Consider the following 21,243-nt stretch of genomic DNA (forward strand, 5'->3'; position numbering starts at 1 on the left):
TGCTAAAAGACACAAAGAGACTTTCTGTAATGATAAAAAGTACATTTGTTTAAAAAGATATGAAAACCATAAATACATGCACTTAACACACAACTTCAAATTACATGAAGCAAAAGCTGATAGACATAAAATGAGAATAAGAATAAATTTTTTAATTAGATATTTTGATATTTCTCTCTGAGTAGATCATACAGGGGGGGAAGAGAGAATATAAAATATTTCACATTACTAAGTATCTTGATTTAATTTGAATTTATATAATATTATAACAGCAGCATGCATATAATTTTTATGCACGCATGGAGCATTCATCAAGACATACCATATGCTGACACAGAAGCATCTCATTGAATTCAAAACGATTGAAATCTTGCAAAGTTCTCTGTTTCTCTAACCACAACAGAATTAATTAGGAAATTAATTAAAATTTCTGGAACTTACACAAAAGACTTCAATCAAGTAAGAAATTATAGGAAGAAATTATAATTTTTAAAATGCATAAAAATTAAAACATAGCATATCAAACTTTGTGGGATTTGACTAAAGTATGGTTGGGAAAAGTTCTATAAATTTAAATGTCAATTGAGCTTTGGCCAATCGGCTAAGGCAGTTTTACTCCATGTGTAAAACTAAAATAAAATCCAACTCATTGCCACAGAGTTGTTGTGAAACAAAGCAATTCTATAGGACAGTCGATCTGCCCATGGTATTTCTAAGGTGGCCATCGTTACGGAAGCAGACTCACACTTCTGGTTCCTGCTGAGTGGCTGGTGAGTTTAAACCTGTTCTATTGGTTAGCAAACCCCTTCAGTGAGGACAAGACTCCTTTTCCTCGTTGGCTGTTCAACAGCTGGGTTTCCCTCGGTGGGAAGAACTTCACATCAGACACAAGGAATTCAAGATGGTTGCTAAACTAAATGTGAAAGTTAAAACACAATGTTTCTAGATGAAAATAGAGAAGAATAGCCTAGTAATCTAGAAATAGGCACAGGTCTCTTAGAAAATTAAACACTTTTCAGGAAAAGTGAATACACTGAACCAAATCAAAGTCTAAACATTTCTGCTCTGTGAAAGTCATCATTGAAAGGAAATGGGAAACCACACAGAATACATATATCTGGAAAAGTACATCTGTAATGTAAATGCATCACAATAAAAGAGATGAACTCATTTGGAATTTTAAAATGGACATAATAACAGCTATTTCACAATAGATGATATGGACAGATTAGCCTACCCATACAAAGTTACTCAATATGATTGGTTATCATGAAAATGCCAAATAAATCCCAATGAGGATTCATAGCAAGTAGCTATCCAGCTTATAGGTTGTTATTAAAACACAAGCTGTACTAAATGTTGTCAAGCAGTGGAAAAGCTGAAAGCTTCTGTGTTACCGTTGATAATATAAAATGGTGCATCCACTTTGGAAAGCTGTTTGGCAGGTTAATATGGGTTTCAATATACATATTTGAAACAAACACATTCTCAGGGGATATCTAAAAGAAGTCTTGGTGACGCCAAAACGAAGCACTTGGCTGCTGGCTAACAGCTTGGGGCTCGAATACACCAGCAGCCAGCTCCATGGGTGAGAGATGTGGCATTTCACGTTTCCCTGAAGACGTACAGCCTCGGAAACACCGTGGAGCACTTCCACTCAGTCCTACTGCGTTTCTCTGCTTGGAATCAACTTGATGGCAACAAGTTTGGCTTTTGGAAGTTTTAAGCAAAAATAATGGAAATGTATGGCCAAAGGAACACCTGCATAGGAATCTTCATAGTACTCTCATTGATCATTTATTATAGCCAAAAATTTACACTTCATTTCCATATATAGTAGAATAGCTAAACAAATGACGATACAGTCACACATTGAAAAGTACTCTACAATAAAAAAGAATGCGCTAGCAAGCCCCGGGGATGCCTGCCCAGAGCGGCCAATGCACAGAGAGGACCATAGGGCTGGCCCCACCATGAGACAGGACATTCTTCACTGCCCCATAGCGCTAGGGGGACAGAATTGGAGACACTGTGCAGAAAGTGTGTCCAGTCTGCCCCATGCACCATGGGTTGAAAAGAGAAGGGAATGTAACAGGGCAGCAAGGAGGGTGGGCGAAGTAGCCAAGTGCCCAAGGAATCCTGAAAATAGACTTCTGACTCCGGGGACTGGGCTTGGCACCTCATGAGACTTCATCGGAAAACATGCATAAGGGTCAACAGACAGACCTGGAACTATCTATTGTTTGTTCACTTGTTTTCTTGTTTTGTTTGCTTTTGTTTTTCTTTTGCCCTGTGTCTATCTATAGAAGATACGCAGGATGAACAATCCCGAGGAGAAAACAAAGGGACTGGCCATTGGGTGGTGGTGGGGACATGGGAGAGGAAGGGGCGGAGAGTGGGGGTGGGGAGCCAACAAATCCAGGAATAAGGGAACAACAAAGACCTAAAATTGATGGTGAGGAGGGGGTACGATGTCTGTGGGGTTTAATCAAGTGCAGTGTATCCGACAGAAATTACTGAGAGCTGAATGGAGGGTGAGCATGATAGTGGGATAGGAGGAAGGTGAAAGGAAATAGAGGAAAGACATAGGAGGCAAAAGCTATTTATAGAGGGATATCTTTAGGCATGTATGTATGTAAATATACTAATTTATAATGAAAGGGATAGAGGCCAGTGTACATATGGTTATATGTTAAGTATCTTGACTAGAGTATTGAGTACTTACCAAATTTGAGTACAATTTTTATGTGTGCATTTCTTTTACAAACTTGCTTAGAAAATACCGCATGCCTCCTTTAGTAACTATTGTTCATACGGGACATATGTTGCCTGATCCTGTGCCATCATTGGCGTGTCAGCATTCATCACTGTGGCTTCCATGTGAATGCAGCTCACTAAAGGTTTCCTGTGTTTGCACTGACCCTCACCTTCACTAAAAGTAATGTCTCTTTCTAGCAATTGGTCTTTCCTGATGACGTGTCCCAAGCAAGCAAGCCAACATTTTTCCATACTCAATTCTAAGGAATATTCTGGTTGTAATTCTGAGACTGGTTTGTTTGTTCTTCTGACAGGCCACTGTGTATTAAATATGTTTTCAAATAGCTCAAATGAATCAATTCTTCTGTCTTCGTTTTTCCTTGTCCAACTTTCACATGTATATGAGGCAATTATGAAAACCAAGGTTTGGGGCAGATACATGTTTAGTCATCAAATTGACATGTTGGATAGAAAATTATAGAGAGACATTTTGCAGATTTGCCCAATGTAATATGTCATTTGATGTTTTGACATCATGAATGTTGATTTTTGATTCAAATAGAATAAAATAATTAAACTTGTCTTATCTGTTTATAATGATGTTATCTCTTCAAATGTTCTGCTTTGTTCGTGATCAACTGTAATCCACAGTGCAGGCTGAAGTCCTGGACCTTCATCAGGAAGTGCTTTAAGCCGTTTTCACTGTTGACAACATGAACGGTTGTATTATTTTCATATCACAGGCTGTTAATCATACATCTAATCCTGACACTACATTGTCCTTTAGCATGTATAGTCCATGCACTTTAATTATAGTGCTTGTAAAGAATTTTGAAAGTATCACAGACTCCCAAAAGGACAAAACAGATCTGTCTTGGAATAAGTATAACCAGAATATTCTTTAGAGGCAAGGTGGTGAGTCTTCATCTCATGCACTTTGGACATGCTGTCAGAGTGACCAGTTCCTGGAAAAAAGGCACCGTGCTTGGTAAAGTAGAAGGGCAGTGAAGACGGGAAGATGGATTGACACCGCGGCCTCAACAATGGGCTTAAACATAAGAACAATGGTGAGAATGGTGAAAGACCAGGCAATGTTTCATGCTGTTGTGCACAGCATCACTATGGGTTGGGATAAACTCGAAGGCACCTAACAACAACATAATAGGTAGCCCAGAGGAGCTGTTGAAAGTACAGTTCACAAATAAAGTACAGTTCACAAATAAGCTAGTATTATTAATACAATTCTATTTCATCAGTATTGCATACATAAGATGAGAATTCAGATCTTTTGGGTACCTAAGAGGGGTACCCCCATAAAAATGGAAAAAAAAACTCCGTTGGGCCGAACTTTCATAGTATGCATTTTTCCCGCTAGGCAAGCATTGAGAAACTCACTGAGTTAGTACACCCAGGGGTGTTGCCTGGGAAGGTTCTGTCTGATCACAGAGAATTTTTTATAAAAGCAGTTTTGCTCAAACCTAATTTTTTGTGATGACTGATTTAAGAGAACTGAGTGCAGCTGTGAAATTTTGTGTCCTACTCAGGAAAAATGCTGCAGAAACTGTTGTGATGTTGAACACAGTTTACAAGGATAGCGCTATAGAAAAAACTCAAGTGTTCAAGTGGTTTTCTCATTTCAAAAAAGGTGAAATGTTGATTGATGACAAACCCCATTCAGGAAGTCCATCAACTTCCTGAATGGATGAAAATACCGACAAAATTCATGCACTGAAGAGATGGAGAAGTTTTCTGGACTATCTTGAAGCTCGGTTTAGCAAATTTTACCAGAAGATTTGGGAATGAAAAGGAACACTGGGAAATTTGTGCCTCGGATTCTGACTGCCCAGGAAATAGAGCATCAAGTGGAAACATGCTGAGCTTTGAAAGAACAGTTCCAAATTGACCCAGACATTTCCCCCAAGGTCATTACTGGTGACAAGATGTGGTGCTATTCTTACGACCTGAAAGCAAACATTAAACGAGCCATTGGAAGACATCCTCACCTCAGCCAAAAAAAAAAAAAAAAAGCTCGTTAAGTAAAATCAAAGATTAAGATGATGCTCATTTGGTTTTGCTTTTGTTTTGTTTTAAAACATTTTATTAGGGACTCATACAACTCTTATCACAACCCATACATAAACATACATCAATTTGTTTTTTTATGTGAGGGGGGATAGCACATTTGAGTTCATTCTATCCGGCCAGCTCCTAGCACAAAAATAGCTGTTCAGGAACATATTATTAAAGGATCTTACCATAATTATTGTGTTTCTGAAACTATAGGTATAAATGATACTGTTACTAGTTATGTTTAAGACCAGACAATAGGGTAAGGAAAAAAACACGGCTAAAGAGCGGACAGTTCCCTGCTCACACAACAATGTCAGTCAACTAAGTCTGCCAAGTACTTTGGGTTCTCAGAGAAAGCATGCTTCTCAACAGAGTTGTTTTCACAGAAGACCGCTGCTAAGTACATGGGGCTTCAGGTAAAGCTCTCCTCTGGCCGGCCAAACCGAAGTCAAGAGAGCTCAGAAGGAACCAGGAGGGTCTAGGTAGGCAAAGGTGAAATTATCCCGAAAAGAATAGAATTATGCTACCCTACCACTCTCTATGGCCGTTATAATTTTGAAGCAAATGACGGTTTACAAAGCTATTAAGAAAACCATTCCGGCAAAGATGCATGCTAATCAAAAAGACATTCAGTTAAAAGATAAAACTGGAATTGCTTCTGTGATTTCCTTTTTCTAATATTTGAAATTCTATGGGGAAAGGCCTTTTGGCAGTTAAAGCACTGCTGCGGTTGGAAGTGCCATTTAGAAATGCCGTTAACCTGACCTTTCAATGTGAAATGAAACTGGTCTATTCAATCTAAAATATATATTTCTTTCTATCGAATTTAGATAATTAACCATAGTATGACTCTGAATATCATGATTACTCATATGTCATTATCAGAATGAAAATTATTCCAACATGCCCATATAATGGAATTCATTGAATTAGATACTTCAGTAATTTGCAGCAAAAAGTAAAAAAACCTTACATTTGGGTTTTTGTCAAGCATGAGGATAAATGTGAATTATAAACTAACTTCAGTTAATGCTACACTGTACACGATTGTCTCCAACAATGATGCACACAGCACGGAAAACGCCTCTTATTTAACTTTTGAAGAAAGAATAGGTCACCACTGCAAATGATAAAACTTGGGAGAGACAGGCATATCCTCATTTGATTCAATAATTTAGGTTTCTAAAATATATAATCTCTGTAATTTGAGTCTTATGAATTTAAATAGTTGTCAAACATTTTCACAGGTATTTTTTCTTGTTTCCTAATTGCTCATCAGTTGACATATTAAAAAGGCATCTATACTTGGAAAACTGTCCATCCAATGAATTTATGCTGAAAGAATAAATTTATAACATAAAAATTCTTATTTTATTAGTTTAGTGCTCTTTAATTTTGCTTTGTAAACAAAACAGGGCATCTACACCATTTAAAATAAGTTTACACTGTCTCTAATGCATACTTTTCATTGGATTATATAGTTCTCATAAATTTCTCTTCACTAAATTTTATCCCTAATCATACTGTAAATTACTTCACTAGATAAATGAGTCATGTAAGTTAGAGCTTCCTTTACAAAAACGTAAATGACATTCAAACTGTTGCTATGTTATGGTCACCCTTAATTGTGTATGTGCTCATGTACGTATGTGTATTCCTACTGACTTCTATTTTACAGATTGGCATGATTACAATGGGGAAGAACAACCTTCCTCTTACCATGAATATGTAAAACATAAAGTCCCCCCCTGTCCTTTGTACCCTAGATTCTATTCTATTGCTTAATTTAACCTCTGTTTCTCTTGCTTCCTCTTTTCAAGTCTCTCCTGTCTGTTTTTTCTTCCTTTACTGGCACATATAAACACTACATTATTTTATCTCCATTATTCTGACCACTAAAGATGAGCATGGGTTTTTTTGTTTTTGTCTTTATTTAACTTAATGAAAATTGCATATGCCATTTAATAAAAAGTTTTCCAGTTGAATGGAGATGTGCTGGAAATTTCACTTTTGAGACTAGGTAAACTTAGGATAAACATTTTTACATATGAACTTTAAAAGGAAGATGAGTTGTAAATTTGTTGTTGTTTAAATTTTTTAGAAAACACATGACCAAGAATGTTAAAATAGCTATGGGCCTCATTAGACTCTCAACTCTCAGAATAGCTCCGTGGTATTAGGCAAGTAATATGTAGTCTCTCGTCTGGTCTTCAGATAAAAAGAACAAAATAACTATCTAAAAGGATTTTTGGAATAGCTTAAATGAAATAAGACATGAAAATTCAATGGAAATGTGTATATATTAGTAAACAGCAACAATATGACTGTTACAGTGGTAATTTAGAAATGACTGATCTGAAATGTATGTACACACTCGGGAAATTGAGGAGGCAGGAATAAAATTAGGAGAACTGCTTATCATCATTTTAATACATTAATTAATGAAAATTGAGTTTTGTGTTCCTAAGAAAGTCAACAAATGTCTAATTAAAGCATCTACTTTTCCTCTAATTTTATCAAGGGATCAGAACTTCGGAGTTATGCCTACTTATTTTTAAGTGGAGCAGTTTCTCTGGTAGTCAACATCGTTCAAAACATGGTGCATTTGACAGAAATAGAAAATAATATAGGTCCTTAGTGATTAAAATTAGGAAACCCTTTGTAACCAGGAGTCACCATTTCAAAGCTGGACAGTCGTTCAGGGTGTACCCCAAACCTTCCTGAGAGGGCAACTGCTCTCCCCAGCAGACAGTCCTTTGAAAAATGGTGCTTTCCTGGGCAAAGAGTAAGCCTTCGTAATGTAAATGAACACAAGCCTGTGGCTATTTATAGCAAACAATAAGCTGATGGCATGTAATTAATTGTACACAGTAGCAAGGAGATGCCTTTGGAGCTCAAGAACATTCTAAGTCAGACATTTTCAGAATCAGGAGCGACTGTATCCCACACTGCCATCTGGCACATAAAAAATCACCCTCAGCTCCTTGTCTGCATCATGCATCCTTTTACCCTTGCAACGTGACAGATCAACAAAGGAGCGAACACCGACAACAGATTGATCAAGCTACTTGCCTGCAGCTCTGAAACTCGCAGGACCAACACTCTAAGAGCAGTGTGCGATGCATCACAATGAAGCTTTCGCCGCCCAGGCCTGATGCTGGTAATGTCTCCTCTTTACTTCCTTATTTATTTTCCCTTCTTTGGGAAGCTCCTCAAAGGTGCACCTGTTTCCATCACTGGAGCACAGGACCTACAAACCAGCTTACTAACTAAGCACAGTCATTTATGTAATCGATGGACATTGACTGTGACTGGGAAGCAACAAGCACTCTTGTCATTCACACAAAGCGCTTTGTGAATGTCACATTTGGGCCAGGTTTTTTAAAAGGACAGACTACAGAAGACCTCTGTCTCAGCGCACCTGCAGGATCATACTTTGTGTTTGAAGAAGAACATTCCAGGCTCATAACCAGTTGCACTGGGTCCGTGCTGACTCGCGGCCCCTCCCTGGGTGTCAGAGTAGAACTGCGCTCCGTAGGGTTTTCAAAGGATGGTTCTCTGGAGGTGGCTAAGTAGGGCACCAGGCCTTTCTTCTGAGGTTCGCGTGAAACCTTCAATCTCTAGGAGAGCCGCTGAGCACATTCACTGTTTGTACTCGCAAGAGACTTCCATATTCCTAGTATCACAGCTGAGATGCACTGTGACCCTAAGGGCCGCGTTTACTGCATCAGTGATCTTGGGACCACAACATTCACTTCATGAACTCTAGGCCTTGCTGTTTCATTGCTACTCACTGGACTACAGAGTCAGACTGGTAACGACTGCCCACGTGAATCTGGTAACAAATGCCTTAAGTCCTCCCATTAGGCTCTAAAACAGTGGTTCTCAACCTTCCTAATGCCGCGACCCTTTAACACAGTTCCTCATGTTGTGGTGACCCCCAACCGTAAGATTATTTTCATTGCTACTTCATCCCTAAAATTTTGCTACTGTTCTAAATCGGGGGACCCTTGTGAAAGGGTCGTTCAACTCCCAAAAGGGTCACGACCCACAGGTTGAGAACCGCTGCTCAAAAACAATATTTATTCATTTACTTCTGCCCAGAAGGAGTTTGTCAAACAAAGAGATCAGAGAGAACTTTCTAAGGCTTGCTTGATTGTCACGACTAGAACACAACCAAGGTGCTTCTCATGTTTTCCTCCCCATGAGACACTGGCCTCTTCCTTTACAGTCAGCACATAAAAGAAGGCCCCGTACAAGGGCTTTACCAAGCCACTAAACCAAACCAACACTCAAATCATACTACGCTTAGGATGGTTTCAAACTTCTAACAAGAATGCTAAGGAATTCTTACTATTGCTCATTCTCAGCAGATCCAAGTTTAAAATAGGCATTGGTCAGAAGAACTGATCAGTGTGATCTGAAGCAGCAGCAGTGACCTGGTCTGAATTGACACAACTTGGGCTCAATATGAAGGACAAATGTTTGACCCATATTAAAACTGCCTGGTCATTAATGCACTGGAGAGCGACGCGGCTGTCTGCTCCTGTGAAGAGTTACAGTCTTAGAAACCCGCAGGGCAGTTCCACTCTGTCCTCGAGGGTCCTTACGAGGGTCCTTACGAGCCAGAATTGACTTCACAACAATCAGTTAGGTTTTTTGAGTCACTCATGCATGAAAGCAATTGTCTTCTAAAAATCTAGATTTTTACGTAATAAAGCTATTCCTCATTTTACTCTACGTGATAGCTTTTCCCCTTTGCAGTTAGCTCTTTCTTTCTCACTTTCTACCAGGTGTCCAGCAAATGATTCCCAACTTTTAATTCATTATCGGTATGGTATAATTAATAGGTACTTCACCAGCCTAGATACACATCTCCAAATTAGTTGTTTTCCTTTAAAATAGAGACAGTAGTCCTTTTCCCCAGCAGTTTTATTGGGATATAATCCACATATCATAAAATCCAGTGGCTCCCTCCCATCATGAAGGGTGGTGCAATGATCATCCCGGTCAGTGTTAGAACATTTCCTTCATTCCGTACTTACCGTTATCAGCTCCCCATGCCCTGCCTCCCACCCCCACCTGCCTGGTCGTACCCCCAAGGACCCACTAATCCAGTCGTCTCTATAGATTTACCAATCCTGGATTTCATAGACAGAAAGACATGAAAACAAAGCAGAAAAAAAACTAAAAACAAAGCGAAGCATGTAATAACCTCCATAGAAAACAAAGCAATCATTCGTTACGGGAATAAAAAGCCTCCTGTTCCTCCCACAGAACAGCTAGTGGTTTAGAACTGCTGACCGAGTGATTCACAGCCCAGTGTATTACCCACTACCTCCTCAAAGTTTGGCTTAACGAGCCTAAAGAAAGCAGAAACGTCGTTGCGTTAGAAGAGGAACGCCGATCTCTTTGACACCAAAGCTACCAGTTAGTAGACCCTGATGCGATTGATTTGATATCGGTAAAATAGGGCACAAGCATGGTATTTGATACCATATGTCCTACACTTTTCAAAATCTTTTTCTTGCTCCTTGTTCAAGTCTCTGGAATCAGGAGATATCAGAAACCTAGTCTGGACCTCTGGGCTCTTGACTTCGCCCTGAGCTCTGCGAAAGAGTCTGCATTAAATAAGCACCCCGTCTTAAAACTGACAGCAGGCTGGAATTGAGAAAGCATCTGACTGGATGCCCCCAGGCCTCATCCACCCGTCTCTTTTCAGGTGAAAGCATATTAATCACAGTAATGGAGAATCCTGCTGTTTGGGACCAACCCTAGCAACCCCCAAGCCTGCTTGCTATGCAGTGCCCTCAGGATGTTCGGGCTGTGCAGACAGAACTCTCTAGAGCTGGGCACCACTCCCACCCACCTGGCCTACCATCCTGATTCTATCCCCGCAGCTTGCAGATACCGTCTTAGGTGCTATTTTACTTAGTCTGCGTCCCTTAGTTACTTTTACTCATATGGGTTCTATGAGTTGGAGTGGATTCGAGGCAGTGGGATGAGTTTTAGTTAGTTACTGCTGCTGTAACACAAACACAACTGGGTATTTAAGAAGCAGATACTCGTTTTCTCGTCGCTCAAGAGCCTAGAAGTCCACACTCAGAGCAGAGCTCTAGGGGTAAGTCCTTCCTTACCTCTTAATGTGCATGTCTCCATAATCCGCCTGTGTCTCCTCCCTGTGTGTGTTTCTGTGTCCGTGCTGTTCATTCTACAATCAGAAGTGATTCGATTTAGAACCCTCTACTAAGGGAGGAGCAAGCCCTGATGGTACAAGAGTTGAACTAGTCACTGGAAGTTTGGTGGCTCAAACACACCAGTCTCTCTGTAAGAGAAACGAGCTATTTGCTCCCACAAAGATTTAGAGCCTCCGAAACCCTGTCTAGGGTAGCTTTAAGTCACAGTTGCATCATGGTAGTGGATTTTTAGCTACTCATAGCAAAAGAAAACACAATTTTCAAGTAGCATTGTATTTGTAGACAAAGGAGCCTGAATTTCCATACAAATTTTAGAGGGACCTAATCCAATCCTTAACAGATAGATTTGCTAAAATAGTCCTGTAGTATCAGCCTGGAGGTTTCTCCCCATGACCATGCGGCCCCACAGACAAATGACCAGACTCCATTCTGACTTGCAGTTGTCTTTACATAATGTATGTCAGCTTGAAGATATATAAAAGTGTAGGGATGGTATCCAACCTGTCAATCAGGTTACCGCCTGATGATGCCTCTTTGAGGGTGTGGCCTTCTCATAAGGAGGGCCTGGAGAACCCCTACCCCTACCCCACCCACCTTAACTCCCCTGCTTGCTGGCCAGGCTGAAGACCGTCCAAGCCCTGCCATGTTTCCACCAACCTTCGAGTCACATGACTTGGCACCCACCGACCTGTGATCTCCCTGCCTTCTGCATCATTGCAGGTGGCTGCATGAGACTGAAGAGGGGCTGATGGTCTGGAGCTGGACTGGGCTGGGCTGTTTACTTGCTATATAATTACTTCTTGATAGAAAGCTCTTTCTTACACATAGACGAGTGTCTCTGTATTTGTTTCTCTGGTTAACCTGGCCTAACACACTTGCTTACTATGTCTGTCTTCTGCAGGCAAACATGTCTTGCTGCTGGATTTACCTCTGCCCAGGTAAATATGTTCTTCAAAGAGTTATCCCAAGTCATCAGCTACACCTAAGTAGACCTGCATCAGACCAGGTTCAATTGGTAAGCACTCCAGTACCCCTCCTCCACCCACTCTACCGATACTTGTTCTGTGGCCTGTCTCCATGTTCATCCTGGGGACAATGTGACTCTAGCACATTCACATTTCTGATACCGATGATGGATATAGACAATGGAAACCATTAGGACTGAAGAACGGCAGCCAAGGAGAAATTCACCTAGAAGTGAACCAAGCAGAGGTAGGCGAGTGATGCTGGCAGGTGAACCATTGACTTTGTGTGAGCAGCCGAATGCCTGATTTCCAGTGCCACCACAGCTCCTAGAAAATATACGCTTGGGTCTTTTAAAAAAATCTGCTGTCAATTCAGACACATAGTAACCCTGTTAGTGGGTTTGCAAAGCTACATATCTTGAGGGGAGCAGAGAACCTCATCTTTCTCACAATGAACGGCTGGCTGGTGCCTTTAAACTACTAACCAGGGGTTAGCCATCCAACACTTACCCAGCAACAGCGTCAGTGCTCTTTTCCAAGAATATAGATATTGTTTATCACATGACTAGATGCCAAATCCTGTCTTAGACTTGTTAGAAAAGAACATTGTTTATTAAATAAGCAAACTGAGTTTTACAATCTGAGCTTTATTATCCCTAAGCTAGTAATTAAAACACATCAAAAGAAAACCAAAGGGAGTTGCATTTTCCAAGTGCCATACTTTTAAATAAAATACAGAATCAAATATTAAACCACATTGGCACATATGTTCCTCTGGCTAGTACACACATTTTAGCTTTGGGTCTACACATAAAAACATGAGTAACGCCATTCAGCAACTGCCAAAAGGATTGGCAATGTCCCCAATGCCACAAGAAAAGTCAGAAATTGGTTTGTTACTCTGGGAATAAACACAAGTTTAAAGATCAATCCGATGATTATCATGTAGCAGACAAAGCCATTTCTGATCCAGCCCATAGAGTTGGAAATTGTCCTGATGTCTAGGGCTTGCAGGGGTGGATGCATGCACGATCTTTTACGGAGCAATCGATTTTTTTACATGAGTAGAAGCTTGCATCCTGATGAATTCTGGTATTTAGAACTGTAAGAAACTTATCCCTGAAGTGAAAGCTTATACTTGATTTCAAACACCACCTACCTTTCCAGTGCTCTCAAGATAAATGTCAGACAGACTCCTAACAGGATGCAGAAGTCCCCTAATTACCTGATTCCCACTGAATCACCACTCTTACTGCGCACGTCTGCCCTCCTAGGCCTCTTGCCTTTCTCTAAGAGGAAGCACTTGAACTCCACCAAAGCCTTTACTCACCTCATGGGCACTTGTGTACAATTGTCTTCACCTGGCCTGCTCTCCCTTGCTTCCTCCCTTCTCACGTGAGCCAACTCCTACGTATCTTCCAGAACTCAGCTTCACTGGCACTTCTCTGGGCAGCCATCCTTGACTCCCCTAGTAGGAAAAAAGTCCCTTCCCTATAGAACCATAGGCTTACCTTTATGATAACCCAATCCTATTGAATTATAACACAATCATATTGAGTTATTGCTATTGTGTCTTTTTTACTTCTCTGTCTGTCCTACCACACTGTCATCAAGCATATTCCTGAAGGCAGAGACTACTTTATTTGCATAATCAACATACACATGGAATTGTATGTGACATAAGTAACTCTGTCATGACTGAATTAAATACATAGACTGCATGGCTACTTTTTGCTTGACAATGACTTGGGTGCTAGATATCAGGCACAAAACCCTACGATCAAAGCATTTGTTGTACTTATATAATTTCATGGCATCTTGTTATAAAGGTTAGAGGAATGGAGTCTAACCTGTCAATTAGGCTACAGTCAATGAGGCCTCTGTGTGGGCCTGGCCTTCTCCTGAGGATTCTAGGAACTCCTGTCTTCCTCTCTGGGGGCGGGACACATACTCTCCCTGTGTCTTCTTCCTGCTGACAAGACACACGGAGCTATGCTGATGGAGCCGGAGCCCTGGAGCAGGAGAAGCCACATGGAGAGCCATGCCAGTGCAAGGATGCTTCCACCACCACTGGATCCACAGGACTTTCCACCCACTGGTCTGTCATCTTCCTGCATTTTGGTGTCATACTATGTGTTGCCTGAGTCTGAAGAGGAATTTATAGACTGGTATTGGACATAAAAGGACTAATATTGGACTTATGGAATTGATCTGGACCGGGCTGGGATGTTTTCTTGATGTACAATTCCTCTTTATATAAAGCGCTATCTTAAATACATTCGAGTGTCTCCAGATTTGTTTCTCTAGTCTACCTGGAGTAGCACAGCATGTTGACTCTGTGCGGTGCTCTAAGAGAAAGAGCAGAGCATACTGATCTCTGCTTCTGTACAGTCGCCTTTCAAATGTTGGAAATTAGTGTGCACTTCTTATACAGAAACAATCATCATCTCTTTCATCTTTCCCCTCAGGCCTTATCGTTTGATTCTTTAACCTTGGGTCCTGCTTTTAACTCTTCAGTAGCATTCACGTTTGAAGCCTTTGCATTTTTTAGGAGCTAGTTTGTGAAAGCGTTCAGCAGTTTCACCATTATCTTGCAGGCATTCACTAAAGGCGCCCTAATGAGCAGTTAATTTACTGAAGGATTCCTCGATGGGACATAAATGAAAACCCATAGCCATCAGTGGATTCCCATGCACAGCCAGCCTGAAGGTGTAAGTAGAACTGCTTTCGGGGATTTCTGAGGCTATCAATCTTTATGGAAGCCAACAGCCTAATCTTTCTGATTGATTTGAACTGCTCACTTCGTGACTAGCACCTCAACAAATAGCTCCCCCTGCCACCAGGGCTCATTAAGGATAAACCCACCAACCAGCCCGCCGCCATGGCTCCATCTGGTTCATAGCAGGACTCCCAGGGCAGAGGAAAACTGCGCCTGGGTGCTCCGCTGTTTACTTCACACCGAGTAGGAAACTTGGACTCCCAATACAGCAAGCTCTCCACAAGCCTCCCTTTCTGACCTGCGTTGAATGCACGTCCCTCCCGCGTGGGCTGCCTGCGTGGCAGCTGACAGCTCAACTACTGGCTGAAGGGTTGGCGCCTGAACACACCCAGGAGCCCTTCAGCAGACAAGCCTGGTGACAGCTGGTCCCATGCAGCCGGTCTGCTCCGCAGGCATGGGGTCACCGTGAAGTGTCAATAGGCACTAACCACCACTCCTGTTACTGAAGGCACTTTTCCCTGGTCTGATTCTTATCGCCTTCCTCACTCCCTGCAAGCACATCACCTACTCCGTTTCGGTTTGTTTGTTGTTAGTCTTCTCCCACTCGAGTCATTTCTATAGCGTTCCAAACCCAAGGAAAACCTTGGGCGTAAAAGCAGCTTATTAAACACGTTTAACGAATGCCTGAGCTCGTTGGCTCGCTGGGACTTGTTGGCTTTCCCTGTTGCTTTCAGAGGAGTTGCCCTTACACATTTTAGTCCCTAAAGACTCTCGCACAGGCCGGCTGTAGGGAAGGCCTTACACCAACCTCTCGGCAAATCGAGGAACTGAACTATTGCTCTGCCAGATATATGTGCAGGGCTGCAGCTACTTAACCTTCTATAGCCTTGGTCTTTCACTTATAAAACATGGGTAATAACGAGACTCTCCTTATATAACCACACCCACAAAAAAATCATCCACATACATGCTCCAGGAAGTGGGAATTTGTATCTATTCTTCCCAGGCCCAGGTTAGTCCCCGGCTCCTGGTAGGTGCGCTCACATCTTTGCTGGGTGAACAGATGACCCACCGAGTGAATGTGTCAGGGCTTGGCATGCGCCTGAGGGATCTGCAGCCACAATAGCAAGGAGTTTCCTTCCCCGTCTCAGGAAACCGGGACAATGTAAGAATATCTGGAAGAGACTGTCCTAGAGACAGGAATTTTGCCAAAGAAATAATCATGTTAAAAACCTATGAAACTGACAAGTGGGTTATATAAATTATGAAAATGCTCGGTAGTGAGACTAAAAGAATCTTTTTCTTTTCTTCCAAGGGCTTTCCAACTCTATTTAAAAGCATACCAAGGATTTTTTGTTACACAAAACATATTAAAGGTTATACAATGAATGTATCTCAGTATAGTCACTATCTGAACTCAGATGACCTGTGTAGTCACGTCTTCTAGAACCTCCCAACCCAAGCTCCTTGCTTAGTCAGAGCATCACACCTTACTAAATTTCACCTCAGAGATTTCCCCATCATCAAGTGACCTTTCCACTGGCAAGAGCCAAAAATGGCACAGAGGTAAGGAACTGGCATGCCCATAAAAGACCTCTCCTACCCTTTTAGTTTCACAGGTTATCGGCGCTAAGAACATAGTGAGCCCTGCAGAAGCACTTAGAGTAATCTGAGCATGAGCAGCAGATAGCTTAGGGAGGACAATCTAATCTGCTGCTAAAATTGACTGTTGGTGCTTAAACGATAAGGTTTATGATTCTAAATATAGATTCAGCTTTGCAAAGTTTTCTCCCACCTGGAAACTTGAACTACTTCATCCTCCTCCCCGTCCCGTCATTGTAGCAAATGCTCCTGCAGAGGAAGAACAGAGAGCCGCGCTTGTTCGAGAACGTGCTTAATGAGGATGATTTACAGGAAGTAGCAAAATATTGAAGCAAACATACACTTAGTGTGACTCAGATGGATGCCAAGCTCAGTTCCCTCTGATGGGTGCGTGCCATCTGGCACTTAAGGCAGAGGAACCTGTAGCCTGCATTACACCAATGAAGGAGGGTTTGCACAGCACGATAGAGGTTGGAAGCTAATGGCGTTTTTGTCCTTAACTAGTAGCTCTTTTTATAATTACTGTAAATGCAATGCTAACAGGAAATCACCATGAAACATTAAGAAAACCTAAGTCTCATCCGAACGGATGCCATTTTTATGTAAATGTAATCATGGCAGAGATTAATTTTACATTTTTATTCAATAGATAGATATGATCAACATTTTCCCAAGTGGTGTTCATGACTGCCATCTTTCAGGATCACATAAGATTTCACCAAGCAGATGAATCATTGTTTCTGTAACTACCCCTTACCGGTAGACAATTAAGGCTGTTTCTATTGTATTCCTACTTTGAGTAGTGTGTGGACTATAAGTGTGACTGAAATGCTTAACATTTTTCTGTGAATTATTTTCTTTATAAATATTAACTTTAAATCATCCGTGTGTTGATTCAAGAAATGTTTATAGCTTACGAGTTTGTTCCGTGCGCTGAGAAGACGGACACACGGGCACGACAGGATTTTCCTACTCCTTTGTGTTGTTCGTAATGTACTCTCATCCTAAAGAGGCGCAGTTGGGAACCACTGGCCACTCGACAGAAGAAACGTGATCTTTCAAGTCTCTCCTGTCACATGACTATGGGTCAGAATGGAATCGGCTCAACAGCACTGGGTTTAGTTCAGTTTTTATCTTCCAAATCTGTGTCATGAAACCAGTGATTAATGCACTCTAAAAATAAAAATCCCTAAAATCCAGAAATTTGAAGATTACCTATGTTTGTTCTTCATCCACAGACTTCCTTCCCTAAAGATGCTCTTAAAAACAGATTTAAACACAGTCCAATCCAAACGAAAGCACGATCTACTGAAGAAACACTGGGGTTGTGACAGAGGCTTCACTAAAATGACAGTTCTGGAGCCAGTCACATTTTGGATGCACATGTGTGTAGCTCTGAATAGAAACATGATAGCGAGACTTTTTAGAACATGACAGAGCTCAATTCAAGATCAAGTTTCCATTTGATTGTTTTTTTCCCCAAAGCAGAAGGCTTTCATTATTTCAGATAGGTGGCATCCCCAGGTACAACGTTCTTCCTATTTTAAAGTCATCCTCGGCTTTGAGGATGGGCAAAGTAACAAATGGAATAAGCACTGGCCCTTGCTCACTTCCGGCTGAAATCACACCCCTTCTCTTTTGGTGCTGTCATGGTGAAGCAACAGTTCACAGAACAGCAAAGGTCAGCAGAACAGACCCATCCAGAGGCACTGCGGGAGATAGTCCTGGTGACTTGCTTCCCTTACAATTACTGCCAAGAAAACCTGCGGTGGACCACTACTCTGTCACCCAGCAACAAAACTCCATGGGGAGCTAAAGCTTATAAAAATAAGACCGATGGGTCTGGGGTCTCTGCTCTAACTACCCTCATTCTCAACAATATGGGTTTGTTTGTTTGTTTGCTTGTTTGTTTTGAGTCTTCTGGTGCCTTTTACTTGATCCCCTCAACCCCAAACCCATCTGTAGACCATGTGACATGCCCTCACAGAAGGGTCACAAGGAAGGGATGATGAGTCAACCAGGGGGCAGTATAGCACCGATGAAACACACAATATTCCTCTGGTTCTTTGGGGCTCCCTCACCCCGCAGCTATCATGACCCCAATCCTGCCTTTCCCTGCAGGCTAGACTGGAGCATGTACACAGGTACAGATAAGGGCTCAGGACACAAGGAATCCAGGCTAGATAACCCCCTGAGGAACAGAAATGGAAGTAGCAATACCAGAAGGGTAGAGGGTAGGTGGGGAGAGCAGGCGGGGAGAAACCTTGGGGGAAGAGAGACAGCAGTTAGTGTAAGATATGAAAACAATAATTATTTATAGATTATCAAGGGATCACAAGGGTGGAAGCAGGGGGCGGGGTGGAGGGTAAAAAGAGGAACTGATAGCAAGGACTCAAATAGACTTTAAATGTTTAGAAAATTATGATGGCAGTAAATGTACAAATGTGCTTGATACAATTGATGTATGGATTGTTATAAGAGCTGTAAGAGCACCCAATAAAATGATCTTAAAAATAAAAATAACACAGATGCTAGATTGAGATGGAGATGGGTGATGAACAGAAAGTGAGAAAGAAATCAACACCGACAACAGCAGAAGCATTAACTATTAGAAATAGCGTTGCTTCATTTTTGCGTTGAGAGAGAACTTGCTTTCCACAGGTGAGTTGGAAGGCACCAAGAACTTCTGACCAAGATCAGGAATCGCTTTTTTAAAACCAAGGAGGCAGAGGGACCTTAGCGAGGACCTTTTCTGAGGATTGCCTGCAAGAACAGTCAACTTACAATGAGGAGGTCTAGGTCATCCAACCTCTCCGGGTGGCAAGTTAGGAAGAAAGGGAAGCTTAAGAAGAGTGACAAAGGAACAGACAAGAATTCTAGTGATGAAAAACCGCTAGGACCAAAACCAACAACAACAAAATCTGAGGTTTGGAAATAAAAAATGGAAGTAAAACGCTTCTTTTGAGAATGCTTTGTCCACTCTAATTTGGGGAGACGTGTGACCTCTGAAATGTGCACACACAGACGATCCGCAGAAAGCATCAGATAAATGTCAGTGCTGCCTGGGTTCAGAGGATGCCCGCCTCAATCTTAAATTAACACATAAGCCCTCTGCATTTTTAACAAATGATCATTAGGGATTACACTGCCGGTCTATCTTTATTTCACATGCAGACCGGCTGTGCCTCAAACTTCCAGGCAGTCATCAGGCTGCTAAGAATGCGATTCACGTGCCCACTGGCGTCATCCATCCATTCGAGCTGGACACATGAGACACTTACACAGTATTGGCAAAGTGAAAGCCATTATTAATAGAAAGCAAACAGTAAACAATAGTCATGGATTCCCAAAGGGAAAATAGTCCCCCTTCCTTAAATCACTTATATCCATTCTTATATCACCAGGTAGATGTACTGTGGTTCAGGTCAGATACTGTGTTCAAGTCACCAGTGCCTGATGCCTATCACTAACTATGTTGCTTGGTGGCTTCTAGTCTGTCTCTGGGTCTCACTGCTGACAGGAAGAGCCTCTGTCACTGCCCCCCCCCCTAAGCTTCTACTACTACCTCCCATATTGCATCCTGTCACCGTCACCCAGGCCCCTTCTGCTGGCTGAGGTGGGAGGAGAGTGCAGCCCCTACACAGGCACACCCCGGCCTCTGCTGTATGGGAGCAAGTACTACAAGTCCTTTCATTCCACTGGCAAGACTCCTGTGCAGACACTCAGTTTTCACTCGGAGGCCTTGGAAGGCTCATTGGCACTATTCTGCCATTTACAGTATTTTCTCTTTCTTCTGGGTCTAGGAGGTTCTCAGCACAGGGATCCCAGGTCCTCCGTCCAAAGGACACGCTCTGGGACATAGTGATATAATCCCCTGACCATCTCTGGGATTCATTGGCTTAAACATAGCAAGAGGGCAAAGCCGACCAGTCTTCTTGGTAGGCCACCACCACCCAACTGTCCTACTCATACTAAATTGCCCAATTTCTGCAATTATTTTACACACTTTATTTGCATCACATCAGCCAATCATTGTGAAAGAGTGACAAGACCACAGCTAGAAAAGTCATACAAAATCAATCCAAAGCTCCATAAACCTCACCTCTTTTTTCTTTGTCTCTGTTTCACGTCCAAAATTCTAGAACCCCTAACTCCCAACACCTCTGGCCCCCCACTCCCAACACAATCAGGTAATCTAATGGTGAGTTCAAAGTCGGCCTTTGCAGGACGCCATTTAGCTTGGTTCTCGTAGAAGTGTCTGTGTTCCAAACATGAACTTCAACACCTCTTTTCCCAACATACATATTCAAACACAACCTACTGCCGACTCTTCAGCTAGGTGAGTGGCTCATTGGAGGCAAGCAAGCTATAAAAAAAAAACTTTACCTATAAGGGAGCATATTGTTATTATTATCTTAGGTATTAATTAGTGTATTAATAGATGTATGCATCACACAAAACAGAAGAATAAAGATTATCAGAAGAATAAAGATTTATTATCAGAAGAATAAAGATTTAAACCTTATAGATTAACTAGGATTTTCTATCTCAAAAAGTTTACCTAGTAATAAATTAGTGTCTAATTTTATATAAAAAAAGCCAGCGAGTCTTCTTTTGGCTCTGCCTGCCTGAATCCTCGGCTGTGTATTAAAAGCACTGAAGCACTCCATTTTTGCCATCATATTCTTTAATAATGTGGCTTGTAGTATTGATTTCAGTAAATGGACCCTAGAGAGCCTAATAGATTCTTAGAGATTTTATGAATGATAAGTAGGCCCATTTGGTCTTGTCTTCTGGAGTAATAAATACCCAAGTGGATTCCTTTTGCCTTTGTACATGTAGCATCTACTGTGCGCCTCACACAAACAATGAAATAACCTGGAATTATTTCACTAAAGAAGGTGCAGGCTCCAGAATTGGACCATGAGGATAG

This window comes from Tenrec ecaudatus, chromosome 4, assembly GCF_050624435.1.
Source record: "Tenrec ecaudatus isolate mTenEca1 chromosome 4, mTenEca1.hap1, whole genome shotgun sequence".
NCBI classification, from domain to species: Eukaryota; Metazoa; Chordata; class Mammalia; order Afrosoricida; family Tenrecidae; genus Tenrec; species Tenrec ecaudatus.